Raw genomic sequence first — 15,423 nt, 5'->3', positions numbered from 1 at the left:
GGGTTTCTTGTGGCGTATGAAAGTGTGTGAGTGGGCTTGCAGTTCCAGGCCGGGCGACCGCGTCCTGGTCAGGCCGAGTGTTGACCCTTCTGTGTCTGGTGGAACGAGACCCCTTACTCCTCCACCTCCCTTTTCCCCCTTTGTCCGTCACCTGTCCTTTGGCACTCAGGTTAGGATGGGCGGGGGTGGGTCTTCACCGTTAGATTTAATGACGGAACACTTTAGCGAAGTGTTCGACCTAGATAAATGTAGCAGGGCCGGGATGATACAGAGATGTCAATTTATGTGGCCAGGGCTAGGAATTGCTGGATGGCCCCCGGAAGGGTCATTCGAGTATGAAAAAGTGGCGGCGGTCATGAATATTGTTATAATTGAGGGAAACCCCGGCTGTCCCGAGGACATTCCATACATAGAAGCGTGGTTGGATGTAGTCCGGGATCCGCCGGCTTGGGCCCAACGGAAGGTAGAAAAGGCCGCCCTTATGTTGGTAAAGCAGAGAAAAGGCCGGAAAACCAAACTTAGAACCCTGCCGACCCATGCCTTCGCTCTCCAAAGCTCGGCAACCGCTGCCGTCCCGAAGGCCGCAGGGACCGCCCCCATACGGCCTACCGCCCCTAGCACCGAAGCCACTGAGACCACGCCCCCTGCTACCAGAGTCAAGGCAGGAACTACGCCCAGTACTACCAACACACTTTCTAGGAAAAAACCCCCGAAGAAAACCGCAGGGAAAGTTCAGGGTTCGGCCGAGAAGAAGCCTCCAAAAGCCCCGATACTTGCTACGGCGGAGGCATACGAAGACGACATTGCGCCGCCGCCCTATGCTCCTATGTACCCTGACCTTACGGGCCTAGCAGAAGGCCCCGCTGACGCCGAGACTTCCGGGTCAGAGTCGGATGCCGGGGAGACGTCCCACCCAGCCTCACCTGAGTCACCTGGCCTCGCAACCACACGGAAGAGTACACGGGTTGTGAAGAACATTACTCGGTTCCCCCAATCGAGTCCGCAACAGGCCCTTCCGTCCAGCCGAAAAGGGGGAACCTCTCACTTATTCCCAGTCCGACAGTCCACCACCTATACCCCTAACCCGGCAGAGGGGGGGGGCCAGCCCATCGAATCAACAGTCTATAGTCACGTTCCCTTCTCAAGTGCCGATTTGTATAACTGGAAATTCCATGGGCCGTCCTACGACCAGAAACCCGAGCAGCTGATAGAGCTGGTGGAAGGCATTATATACAGCTACAATCCAACTTGGGCCGACCTTAGGCAGTTGAGCGCCCACATCCTGACCTCTGAAGAACGCCGCCTTTTACAACAAAATATGGAGCAAGCCATCCGGGATGCGAATCCGGCCCATGCCAATTTACAGAACCTACTAGAAACGGAGGCGCCCATCGCTGCCCCCACGTGGGATTACCGAACCGCCGAAGGCCAAACCTTTATCCGCCGATACCAACAGGCGTACCTGGCCGCCTTAAAGAAGGGGAAGCAGAAGGTTACCAACATGGGAAAAATCCACAGTGTAGTCCAACAAAAGGACGAGAGTCCAGGGGACTTCCTTGAACGACTTATGGAAGCATTCAGAAGGCACAGCCCGATAAATCCCGAAGACCCTAAGAACCTCCCAACCGTGGTTATGAGTTTTGTTAGCCAGTCAGCACCGGATATACGAAGAAAGCTACAGAGAACGGAGGGGTTCGAAGGGATGAGCCTAAGCCAACTGAAAGCTATAGCTGATCGCGTATTCGGATATCGCGACCAGGAGGAGAAGGTGGAGGCCCGGAAGGAATCGACCAGACGGATGCGGGAGAAGGCAGATGTGTTGGCTACGGTGCTGGAAGAACGAATGAGGTCTAGACCAAAGGGGAGGGGCAGGAGAACAAGAGGAACGCGGTCCCCCATAGGGCGTAACCAGTGTGCAAATTGCCGACAAGAAGGACACTGGTGGGCTGATTGTCCAGAGGAGATACGGGACAACCCGAGAGAAGAGGAATCATGGGACCGGCAGAGAGAGGAGGAGACCGGCGACCGTACGGGGGCCCCTAGGCGAGGCCGTGGGAGGGGCCGAAGAGAGAGAGGACGGGATGACCGGAGGGAATGGCAGATGGCTGTGGACGCTACCCGAGACGGCACAGCATGAAGAAACCGGGAGGGCAGAGTCCCCACTGACCCTCTGGTGGAAATTCGGGTGGGGACAGAATCTATGAAGGCCTTACTAGACACAGGGGCCCAGCGATCTGTTATCACCACTGCCATAGCCCCAGCCACGAAAGAAACTATACCAATTGTGGGAGCCTCCGGGAAATCCCTTGCGGCCCCCCTCCTCAAAGAGCGCCAAGTCCAGATCGGAGGGACGATGGTGTCCCATCAGTTCATACACATCCCTGGATGCCCGGTCCCCTTGATTGGTCGAGACCTACTCTGTAAGCTCCAGGCCACCTTGAAGTTCAAGACTACGGGTGAAGTGGAAGCTCGCTTTGAAGATCGGCCAGTAACACTTATCTGTCCAGTAAGAGAAGAATGGAGACTACATGTTCCCCCAACTGTGGGACCCGACGACTGCCGTTACGACCAGAACACCCCTTTCGCCCAGCAGAGGCGAGCCATAATGGATGAAGTGCCTGATGTATGGGCAGAATTGAACCCCGGCGGACTGGCCGTTAACGCTATCCCCATCTGGATTGAGCTCAAACCAAATGCTCAAGTTGTCAACCAAGGACAATACCACATCCCCTATGCAGCCCGGCATAGTATGCATATACATCTACAGAAACTCCTTCAACAGGGAGTCCTTAAACCAATCAGATCCGCATGGAACACCCCATTGTTGCCCGTTAAGAAACCAGGAACATCCGAGTACAGACCCGTCCAGGACCTGAGGAAAGTCAACAACCAGGTAGCCGACATAGTTGCCCTCGTACCAAATCCATACTCCATCCTGGCCCAAGTGCCATCTCAAACCAAGTGGTACAGTGTCATTGATTTGAAGGACGCCTTCTTCTCCATCCCTCTTGCTGTTGACAGCCAAAAGTTGTTTGCCTTCACGTGGGAAGACTTACAGACGGGAACCAAGCAGCAATATACATGGACCCGGCTTCCCCAGGGGTTCAAGAACTCCCCCACCCTCTTTGGTGACCAGCTTGCCCAGGACCTGAAAACGTACCAAGACGAGTACGGGCCGGTCGTCCAATACGTGGATGACCTGTTGGTGGCCCGTGAGACGTACACGGACTGTGCAGAAGCCACCCTTTACCTCTTGAAAACCCTGGAAGCCCAGGGGTACCGGGCCAGTCGCAAGAAGGCGCAGATATGCGAGATCGAAGTCGAGTATCTGGGGTTTCGCCTCCGAGAAGGAACCCGAAGGCTCGGTATCCCCCGAACCCAAGCCATCCGCAACCAACCCACTCCTGCAAATAAGAAGGAACTACGGGCACTCCTCGGAGCCGCTGGATATTGCCGCATTTGGATTATCAATTTTGCCATCCTGACCCACAGTTTGTACGCCAAACTGAAAGGACCTGAACTCGAGGGCCAAAATCTCCAGTGGGAGAAACACGAACTGAAAGCCCTTCAGGACCTCAAGGAGGCCCTTGTGGCCCCACCAGCGCTCGGACTGCCAGATGTGACTAAGCCGTTCTACTTGTTCATCGACGAAAAGAAGGGATTGGCACTTGGAGTCCTTACCCAACTGGTCGGTACCTGGCAACGCCCTGTAGCATACCTCTCCAAGAGCATGGACAACGTGGCACGAGGATGGCCGGGCTGCCTACGAAGCATTGCTGCTGCTTGTCTCCTGATACACGAGGCCAATAAACTCACATTCGGCCAAACACTTTTTGTGACCACACCCCACACCATCCGCGGCCTACTCGAGAGCCACGGACCCAGATGGATGACCAACTCCCGATTGGTCAAATACCAAGCCCTCCTGTGCGAAAATCCGGAGGTGCGGATCCTGGACACGACCAACCTCAATCCTGCCACCCTCCTTCCGGCCCCTGAACCACCACTCCACGACTGTGAAGAGGTAATGGCCACTGTGCACTCGAGCAGACCTGACCTGAAGGATCAACCCTGGCAAGGGGGCATCACCCTTTTTACCGATGGAAGCAGCCAGGTGATAGAGGGAATTCGAAGAGCTGGCTATGCGGTGGTATCTGAGGACCATGTGATCGAGGCTATGGCTCTGACACCCGGAACATCAGCCCAGAAAGCGGAGCTAATCGCCCTCACCAGAGCCCTCCTGTGGGCTGAAGGGAAAGTTGTCAACATTTACACCGACTCCAAATACGCTTTCCTCACCCTCCAGGTGCACGGAGCCTTGTACAAGGAGAGGGGATTTCTGACAGCTGAAGGGAAAGGACTTGCAAATGCCGCTGAAATCTGCCAATTACTCGAGTCGGTATGGAAGCCGAAGAAGGTGGCTGTGATGCACTGCAGGGCCCACACTGGAAGAACGGACCCTATCGCCCGGGGAAATCAGCGGGCGGACGACGCTGCAAAAAGGGCAAGTCAGCTCCCCTACTCCTCTCACCCTCCTGACCCCGTGCTCGTCGTCCAGCTCCCTACGGAGACCCCTATTTACACCCCCCAAGAAACGGAATGGGCCCAACAAGAGGGTCTACAGTCACGCAATGGCTGGTGGATACTACAGGATGGGCGCATATGGATACCCGAAGCCTTGGCCTGGACGGTGGCCAAGGAGGCTCACGACCGCACCCACCTGGGAAGGGACGCCCTGGGGCGCTTACTTGAGAAGACCTACTACATCAACAAACTATCCCTGTGGACCAAAAACGCTTCCAGCCGATGCGCGACTTGTGCCCGGAACAACCCTCGAACGGGGCCCGGCCCTATGCCAGGACATGTTCTCCGAGGCACCAGCCCTTTCCACGTGTGCCAGATTGACTTCACACACATGCCCCCGGCGCGCGGCTACAAAGCTATCCTCGTCGCCGTGTGTACCTACACCGGATGGATTGAAGCCCAGCCTACTAGAACGGAAATGGCTAAAGAAGTTACCTCCCTACTGCTTCATCAAATCCTACCCAGATACGGCCTCCCCAAGCAAATAAACTCTGACAACGGTCCCGCCTTCGCTAGCGAAGTAACACAACAGCTCAGTACCAGACTGGGCCTCGATTGGAAGTTGCATTGTGCCTGGAGACCCCAAAGCAGTGGAGTAGTAGAGAGGGCTAACCGATCCCTGAAGAACCAGCTAGCCAAGCTATGCCAAGAAGCAAAAGCCAAATGGCCCGACCTGCTTCCACTGGCCTTGCTGCATCTTAGGTGTACCCCCAAGGCTACCGGCCTTACTCCCTACGAGATGATGTATGCTAGGCCACCACCACTACCCTCCTTTCCCGACTCCTTGCAGATACAGGGTGAGAGTTCCTTAGTGAAACAGATGAGAGCCTTACACCAGGTAGTGCAAGACATCCAGCAGTACACTGAAAGAGTAGCTCCCTTGGTCCTCACCAATCCTACGCACAGGTTCAGGGTGGGAGACGAGGTCTGGGTAAAAGAGTGGGATGAATCTGACTGCCTAAAGCCAAAATGGAAGGGGCCCTCCCTTGTTCTCCTAACGACCTCCACCGCTGTTAAAATTGCAGGAAGCCCAGTGTGGATACATTGGACCCGATTGAAGCCTGCTGCTCCCACTAGCAGCTCCCTGAAGCGTTGGACTGCGCACCAACATCCTGACGCTCCATTACGGCTGACTCTAAGAAAGACGTGAACCACCAGATTCATGCCTGCCCAGCAACAGGAACTCAGTTTCTGGACCCACTGCGTTTTTGGCTCTCTCTTTATCGCAGCCATAATCGTGGGCCTTATCATCTTCTTGCTGCAAAGGCTCGGATACCTTCCACCGCATATATGATGCTGAGCCTACTACTCCTCCTTTGCTCAGTCCCGAGCTATTACCCCTTGAGCCAGAACTGTACTGAATGTTTGCGCCTCGTGCGCCACCGTATAGAGGGAGGATATCACCTAGTCACTACCCTCATTCACCAGACGCAGCCCCCGGAAGGCGATTGCCAGTTTCTCCCGACTTGTGCCCTCATCACTCCGAATGGCCTCCAACAGTTCCACAGATGCCTCCAAGGAAATCTCACTATCTGCCACAGCCCTACCAAACCAAGATACTACAATGTCACCCTCAGCGTAGGACTCCCTGCGTATGTGGCCGGACCTCCGGGAGTCGAGGGAGATGGCATTCTGTATTACATTAATTCCACTCGTATCCTTGTCGGTGGCATCCAAACTGCAGCAACCCTCACCTTCGACGTCTGTGCCGCCATGGACAAGCACCCTTGGTCTCGCAAGTGTGGTAGCCAGAGTTGGCGAGAGGCATACGTTAAGGACCACAAGTATGTCTGCCCCTTCAGTCCAGACATGAGATGCTGCTCCCCGTGGGTGTGGCTCCCATGCGCCGGCGACACTCGAGCCTCGGGCTGGGACCGAGTATGTGCTTATACGGGAGGAGGATATGCCGGATGCGCCGGCCTGGGCGAATTTCGTCGAGGTTCTGGTAACTATGTGTCCCTAGACTGGCCCATCCGAGGACACGACATGCCCTGGAGAGGAACGTGGGGCCTCGGCATTGACGGCGGAGGAATGGATCCGTTGACATATATTACCATATATCAGAGTCTCGAAACGAAGCCTCCTACGCACTACCAGACTACTGTTGTCGGCTACCAAGACGTATTTGATGAAATTGCTCGTGCTGAGCAGACCGAGACTAAATTCCCCATTTCCCCAGAAGCCCGAAATATGTTCCTCAATTTGGCTGAAAACATCGCCCTCTCCCTCGGAATTGCAAACTGTTTCGTCTGCGGAGGCACCGACATGGGTGAACAATGGCCCTGGGAAGCGAGAGAGATCCGACAACACACATGGGATGCACTCAACACCACAAACATTACCTTTCCCCAGCGCCCGAAGCCATACGAATGGGCCCTGAGAACCAATATCATAGGTACCCTCTGCGCTAGTCGAGCGCCATCGAAGCGTTACTCTGTACCAGTGGGAGACTCTGCTTGTACGGGGGTTCTTCAGTATAATGGCAGCCGGACGACCTGGTGGCAAACGGACAACCTGCCCGCCCCGGAGCCTATCTGGACAGAACCCACCTTGAACACGACATGGACATACGGAGGGAACGCCTCCCTCAAGTGGGTAGCCCCGGCGGGCTACTACTATATCTGCGGACGCAGGGCCTATGAACAACTCCCGACCCGCTGGTACGGTACCTGCCTCTTGGGCACGGTCCGACCTAGTTTTTTCCTTCTGCCCATACAAGTCGGCGAAACTTTGGGAATCCCCCTATACGTGGAAAAGGGGCCTGATAACCCTACCCGACGAACACGGTCTTTCCCAATCATCAAGCCCAAAGTCCAGATTGGAGACTGGAAGGACAACGAGTGGCCGCCTGAACGTATCATTCACTACTATGGACCGGCCACATGGGCTGAAGATGGTACATACGGGTACCGCACCCCTATCTACATGCTAAATCGCATTATTCGCCTACAGGCCGTACTCGAAATCCTCACTAACGATTCTGCCCTGGCCCTCAATATCCTAGCTCGACAGAACACTAAGCTCATTACCGCCGTCTACCAAAATCGCTTGGCTCTTGACTACCTCTTAGCCCAGGAGGGCGGGGTGTGTGGCAAGTTTAACCTCAGTAATTGCTGCTTACAGATTGATGACCAGAGCCATGTCATCAGGGAGATAACTGACCGGATGGTCAAACTAGCCCACGTCCCCGTCCAGACCTGGAACAGTGCGTGGGATTGGACTTCCTCCCTCACCAGCTGGCTCCCAACCTCCGGGAGCCTGCAAGGCCTCCTCGTCATGGGTGGCCTGTTCTTGCTGTCTTGCCTAATAATACCTTTGTCTCTCCCCTTAGTTTTCAGGTGTCTCCGCTCCACCATGGAAAGCATCGCTGACCGCCGTGCTGCTGCCCAACTTATGGCTCTCCAGATGTACTCCCCCATTCCCCAGTCTGATGAAGCTGACGATGAAGCACCTTGTGGCTGATGTGCACTTTGAACCCCCTGAGGCACTCAATGGGCCATCACCCTTGTGCCAGCAAAAGACCGGCTACAAAGGGGGGGGGATTCCACTAGGGGCCCTCCGTCTCAACCCCGGCGAAGCAACCAACGGCTGCGCAAGGGCTTAGGGCTCGCTTGTTGCCTCCCTCGCTAACTATCCTTGTCCTTTCTTTCCTTTTCAGGGTTCATGGAGGTGATACTCTCCACCAGAATGGATGTTCAAGTATCAAAAGGGGGGAATGAAGGAGTGGAACGCCGGTACTACCTGAATACTACTGAGCAACAGGACAACCTCATGTTTTGTGCCTACTGATGGACTTTTACTTATGCACTCTACCTCTGCTTTTGGCTGTTTGGCCACACCTTATTACTGCACTGGACATTTGTGCCTTATCCAGTTTTACTGTTTACTAACAAGACAAGTTTGCTGTTTACTAATGTACAGACAGAATGCAGGGCTATTAGATATATAGCTTGTAACAGTAGTTTGCAAGGCCTATACAAGACCAGCTTGCACGTAGCCACGCCATCTGAATAGGCGACCTTGGAGGGTGCTGACACCCCCCTGCATTCCTGAGCCGCACCTTATCTCCTGTGCTAGAAAGGAGCATTGTGTGTGTACAGAATAAGCTGCTAAGTTTCGTTTTTCTTGCCAGTATCATTTCAGTGTTATGACGTGTGTACGTACTGGGACTACAATTTTGTACTGTAAGAACTACAAATGTTTACTGCGCATGACAGGTATGACGTGTAAGGGGCCAAATGCGCAGGCCCAGTAGGGAAGTATAAATGTAAGCGTCAGATGATTTATGACACACAGTGTCCCGAGGCTACTCGGTGCTGTTCACTTGCTAGCAATAAAGTTGCCTTGTTTGGAACCAAAATTTGCCTTTCGTCTCCTGATTTCCCACCTGTTTCATTAGCATACGCTAATGTGCCTTAGTAAACAGGGCCCTAAATGTTTCAGACATAACCATTGACTTACTTCCATGATGATACTGAATTCTATTATTCTGTCTCGCTGTATTTTCAAATGTAAGCCACATTGAACCTGAGTTTGCTTGGGATAATGTGGGATGTAAATGTTAAATTTAAAAAAAAATACTTTATCCTTCACCTTTTAAGGCACTGCCTATCCAACTGGATGGTGATGGCACAAGGAAAGCAAGTTTGGTCCAGTGAAGACTAACTCAAAATAAACTGTTCCTTAGCTAGGCTCTAGTATTACCATATTGAAAATGCAACCATTCCATGCCTTTGTGGGGTTTTTTCCACTAATAAGTTAAATGATTAACTGGGTTTCTTGAAAGGATTACATAATCTTTAGATGCATGACTAGGACAACAAACATACACTTATTTATGCAGTATCACAATTCTTCATGTACAGCCACAAAACAACCTTTTAGAGTGGATAGTGTGCACAATGAGCTCCTTTTATTATCCACCAGAAAGAAGAGATAATCAGTTTTGGCACAGTGAAAGTCATCACAAGAAAAAAATATATATAAGAAAACCAATGGACTGGATTAGGGGCTTATAGCCCATTTAGGGCCCTGTTTACTAAGGTGCGTTAGCATTTTTAACACACATACAATTAGCGCATGCCCTAACGTGTAGGCGCCTATATGGATATTGTAGGCACGTACATAGTTAACTCACATTAAGGACGCTAACGCGCCTATAATGCAGCTTAGTAAACAAGGCCCTTAGTTGTGTTTAAACAAATGTTATCTGCATGAAACAAAATATTTATTTTTATTATTTTGACTTATAAAACCACTTATCCCTGAAACATGCTCAAAAAATCCATTCGTGTATCTAAAATGTAAACTTCTACAAAAGAAATGAAGTGAAGATGTGATTCCATGTGCTCCAATGAAAGGAGAGTTTAATTTTATTTCCATTTAATTTCAATATATTCCATCTTTATAACACCAGGCTTCCCGAGGCAGATTACAACAACAGTTAAGATAAAACCATCAGGAAACGGGATATCTTCACTTAAATTTGACTATGTATTACTGTATTCTATAGATTACAGTGTAGAAAAATTAACAAAAAGTACAGAGCATTTATTACTGCTGTTTTTACCAGCATCAATAATTTTTAAAGCTGTTTTAGTGATATTCAATTTTATTTCATGATATATATCTAAATATGGGAAGCTTTCAAATTAAATAAAAAAAAGCTGTCAAATTTAAAAAAGAAATAAAATCCTTTATCCTCCACATTTTAAGGCACTGCCTATCCAACTGGAGCAGATTTAGACTTTTTACGGATGGACAGTCCGTTATTTCTAGTAAGCTTTTGTCATTGTTTTCAATAGCATTTGCTATTGTTCTGAGTGAACTAAAATGGTGGCAAGCTCCGCCTACTGCTTCAGCCCACATAATAAGCCAAATAGGCTCATGCCATCTCCTTTTCTCAATCTATCCTCATTGGATTGCGCTGTCTGTAGTTGGCCTTTAGACTGTAAGCTCCTATGAGCAGGGACCATCCTTCTTTGTTTAATTTGTACAGCGCTGCGTAACCCTAGTAGCGCTCTAGAAATGTTAAGTAGTAGTAGTTGTCATGGTAGTGAATAATTTGAAAAGCAAAAGGACCCCAAACCACAGAGCCAGGCTGGCCCCAACCATTAGGCAGGTCGCCTAGGCCAGTAAAGAGAGGCTACAGTCAAAGCAAAACAATAAGGCATGACAACCACCCAAAGAACTATCAGCACATACTATTATCTCTCTATATAAAAGGCAACACCAACGTTCTATGAAGCCTCCAGCCGGAAGTGTGAAGGGGGAGAGATATCCGGTTTCCCCATGAGTGTCTGCCCCGCCCTCTCTGTAACACAAACAGTCAGTGAAGGAAAACAGCAGAGCATGAAATCAAATTGCTGGCTCTGTAACAGTGAAGGACTCAGAGGGGGGAGGGGAGAGAAGCCAGAGGGCAGGGACACACACACTCCCACATGCACACAGAAGAAAACATTGCTAGCCCCCGTTTCATTTGCATCAGAAACGGGGCTTTTTTACTAGTATGCAATATTATAGAATGTTTGTGTCATGATTATGATAGTTGAGTTTGTTTATCAAACTCTTGCTGGGGGGGGGGGGGGGGGCTTACATGCCACAGTCCTGAAAAGTAATTGAGGAGTTTGTAAGGTTGAAGGGTTTGCCTAGGGCCTTCACCCTTGCACTGTGGGGAAAGGGCATTTAAGGTTATTTAATGTTCTGGCTGTGGCTTCTCCAAGCAGCACGAAATTTCTCTGGCACATTGATCACTCTCAGTTGTCTGTTGGGCAGCAATTTTATTTTAACTCACCATTCATATGGCCAGGACTGCTGTTAGACACTTTAGGGGCCCACTGCACTGTATAAACTAAGACTAACAATATAATACCAGAGAATGTACTAACCAGGAGGTACTCAAGTGAGAGGATTGACCTAGAACGGTTCTGTGATGCCCTGAAATTTTGTGGTAGTGACATCACTTAGTTTTTAATAGGGAGCCCTTTGTGATACTGGTGCCCCAGGCAGTTGCCTTGTTTATCTCTCCCTCTGCTTAAAACTGTCATAGTGTGCTGCATTCTAACTCGGTACACACCGTGGCAGACAACAGAGAAATATAGCTCCCTGCTTCAGAAAATTTAAGGCTCCAAAATGTGTCCCTTCCTTTTTGAATACACTACTAAAGCCCCTAATCCATGCTCTCATCACCTGCCTGGATTACTGTAACCTGCTTCTCACAGGCTTCCCATTAAACAATCTATCTGTCCTTCAATCTGTTAAAGCTTCTGCTGCACAACTTATCTTTCACCAGTGTTACTACACTCACATTACTCCTCTTTTCAGGTCACTCCATTGGCTCCCTATCTCTTTCCATATACAATTCAAACTTTTCTTACTAACTTAGTTGCTGAGGAGCTGCAGAATGCACTTTCTTCTGTCATCTCTCCCTATACCTCTTTATGGGAACTCCATTCATCTGGTAAGCCACTCTTGCCTGTACCCTCCTACTCCACTGCTGATTCCAGACTCCATTCTTTCCATCTTGCAGCGTGTACACCTGGAGTAGACTTCCCGTGTTGGTAGGTCATGCTTCTTCTCTGGCCCTATTCAATTCAGGTGAAAAACTCACCTTTTTTGAGACTGTTTGCAACTCTTACCCCCTTATTCACCTATTTAGGAGGTCTTTACTAAGATGCACTAGCATTTGTAGCTTGCGCCAGAGTTGCTGTTTTCCGCCAGAGTCGCTATGCTCACATTAGCCCTCTCCTCAAGTCACTTCGCTGGCTCCCTATTCATTTCCGCATTCAATTCAAACTTCTCTTACGGACCTATAAGTGCATTCACTGTGCTGCTCCCCAGTACCTCTCCACTCTTGTCTCTCCCTACGCCCCCCCCCCCTCGGGTACTCCGTTCTGTGGATAAATCTCTCTTGTCTGTCCCCTTCTCCTCTACTGCTAATTCCAGACTCCGTTCCTTTTGTCTTGCTGCACCTTACGCCTGGAATAGACTTCCTGAGCTTGTACACGTAGCCCCGTCTTTGGCTGTTTTCAAATCCAGGCTAAAAGCCAACCTCTTTAATGCTGCTTTTGACTCCTAACCACTACTCACTTGCCCTGTACCCTTTTATCCCCACCTTTTTAATTCCCTTACCTCTTAGTTGTTCTGTCTGTTTGCCTGTCCTATTTAGATTGTGAGCTCTTTGAGCAGGGACTGTCTTTTCATGTATGGTGTACAGCGCTGCGTATGCCTTGTAGCGCTATAGAAGTGATAAGTAGTAGTAGTAATACAAGTCAGCTGGCGCTAAACGCTGAGACACCCATTATATTCCTATGGGTGTCAGCATTTAGTACCAGCTGATGAGTAAAAGACCCCTTAATGTTGTTTTAATCATTCTCAGAGAAAATGAGGGGGGGGTCATTTCTTATGTCCCATTTGTCTGTCTTGGATGGATTGTAAACTCTGTCTTATATGTACAGTGCAGAGCTATAGAGATAAGTAGTGGTAATTCAGGCAGCAGAAAGAATGCAAGCACTAGTGGGAAAAACATGTTCGAAGAGTACATGTCTGAATTAATAGACCTACCACCCAGAAACGCTAAAAGATCATCCCGAACACACCTCAACCTCCACTTCCCCACTTGCAAGGGCCTGAAATACAAGACGCTACACATGTCAACCTTTTCCCACATGAGCACGCAGGCTTGGAATACACTACCGCGCAACCTAAGAGTGATTAACGATCAAGCTTCCTTCCGTAAACTATTGAAGACTCACCTGTTTGAACAAACTTACGGAAAGAGCCAAAACACATTGAGGCATATTTTCAAAGCACATAGCCTTCCAAAGTTCCATAAGTTTCTATGGAACTTTGGAAGGCTAAGTGCTTTGAAAATGTGCAGGATAGAGTCCATACTCACTGTTCATCAATGCAACATACATCCACTTCTGATCCCTCATCCCGCAATCCAGTCAATCATACACTTATCCACGGAACTATGTACACCATATGTCTTTGTCTAACACTGCCCTTTAGCTTCCCATTGTCTCCTTCCAATATTTCTATGTTGATGTCCCATTGTCATATTCCTAATTGATATTCGAATGTCTCGCACAACTCTGCACAATGTAATCCATAACCAAACTGTAACAAATGTATTTCTATTATTCATATCCTATTGTAAGCCACACTGAGCCCGCAAAAAGGTGGGAAAATGTGGGATACAAATGCAATAAATAAATAGCCTGTTAGTCTGGCCTAAAAAAACAAAATGATTGAGGCAGGTGGTACCTTGTTGACTAACCAATTTATGGAGGCATGAGCTTTCAAGGATCATCGTTCGCTTTGGGGTCCTTTTATTAAAGGGCGGTAGGAAATTAGCACTACAGCCAGGCATGCCCAGGTGCCCGGCGGTAGTTCTGATTTTGCCACGTACCATTTTCTGCGCCAGAAAACATTTTTCTATTTTTTAGTGCGGGGCCAAGGTGTAGGCTTGCCAGATGATAATCAGTCAGCAGCGCACACTAAATAGGAGGCAGTAAAGGCTCAGGCAGTAAATGGCCGTGTGTCAATTTTGTTATTAGCGCGTGGCCTTTACTGCCTCCATTTAAGAGTAGGTTTTATTACGGCTGCGGTAAAAAGTGGCCTGGTGCGCAGCAATTCCATTCGCCCACACTACAACGGGCCACTCTTTACCATAGATATAAAGGCCTTTTTTGAACAATTCCTACCTGATAGTCAGCCTGCTTAATCTTCCTAATACTAAAGAAAAAATACTTGGGAATGATATGTGGTTATAACTAAGACTCCATCATGTTTGTCTGCCTATATGGTTGTCATGGTGGAGACTTGACAACCAGTGTTTAAGAATGGGTAGCTAGGGCCAACATGGAATGGGCAGACTGGATGGACCATGTGGGTCTTTATCTGCTGTCATTTACTGTGTTGCTGTGGTATATTTGTCCAGGCACAGAGGATATTTAGCTACAGGTACAACCTGTTTTTGCATATCTTTACACAGTCCAGGACACAGAGATCATGACTGCAACTGGATACAAATCAACTACACAATGCTGGCACAAAGTTGCATTGTCATTTCCTCTATTCGCAGAATCAGGCAGATCTGTATGGCAGATGCAATGTGAACAGCCCTGGTCAAGTGTATAGGAAACACTTATTTCTTTGTACCACTGAGTGCTGGGGTGTGTATATTTAGAGGGAGAGTTTAGTATGTATCTATGGGGATATATTTGGGGAATATGTCTATGTCAGGGGGCAGGGTCTATAACTGTTGGCGTGTAAGCTTTCCTCCTTCTTGCACTCTTCCCTCCCTCTTGCACTCTTCCCTGTCCTTCTACACTGCCTTCCACCTCTCTGTACTCTCTCTCCCCTATCCACTCTTTCCCCTTGCATACTTTCCCTCTTCCCTTCCTCACACCCTTGCATTATCTCTTCCTCCATCCCCTTCATGCCTTTTCCCCCTTGCACTCTTCTTCCCTGCTACCCCCCTTTGCACTCCCTCCCTCTTCTGCACTCTCCCCTTCTCTCCCCCCCCCCCCCCCCCACCTCCTATCATTTTGTCTCCTGCTTTCATGGCTGTAGCCTATCTCTTTTTCCTGTGTTCATGGGAGATATGCCCCTGTTGGCACACTGCTTCTATCTTCACCACGGTGCCTTCTGGTTCTGCTTCCTGTGTTAGTAGCAGTTGGGTTTCCGTGGACCTGCTGCTTTTCTTCTGGTAGTGGGGTCTGTCCTCCCCAGCAACCATGGGTCCTATAACAGACCCATCACTTTGCTTGCTTTTGTGCAAACATGCCTATACACGGAAAGAGAGACAAACCCTGCCCAACAGGATACAAAAAC

Source organism: Microcaecilia unicolor, chromosome 2, assembly GCF_901765095.1.
Source record: "Microcaecilia unicolor chromosome 2, aMicUni1.1, whole genome shotgun sequence".
NCBI lineage: Eukaryota > Metazoa > Chordata > Amphibia > Gymnophiona > Siphonopidae > Microcaecilia > Microcaecilia unicolor.
Note: the sequence above shows the minus strand (reverse complement) of the source record.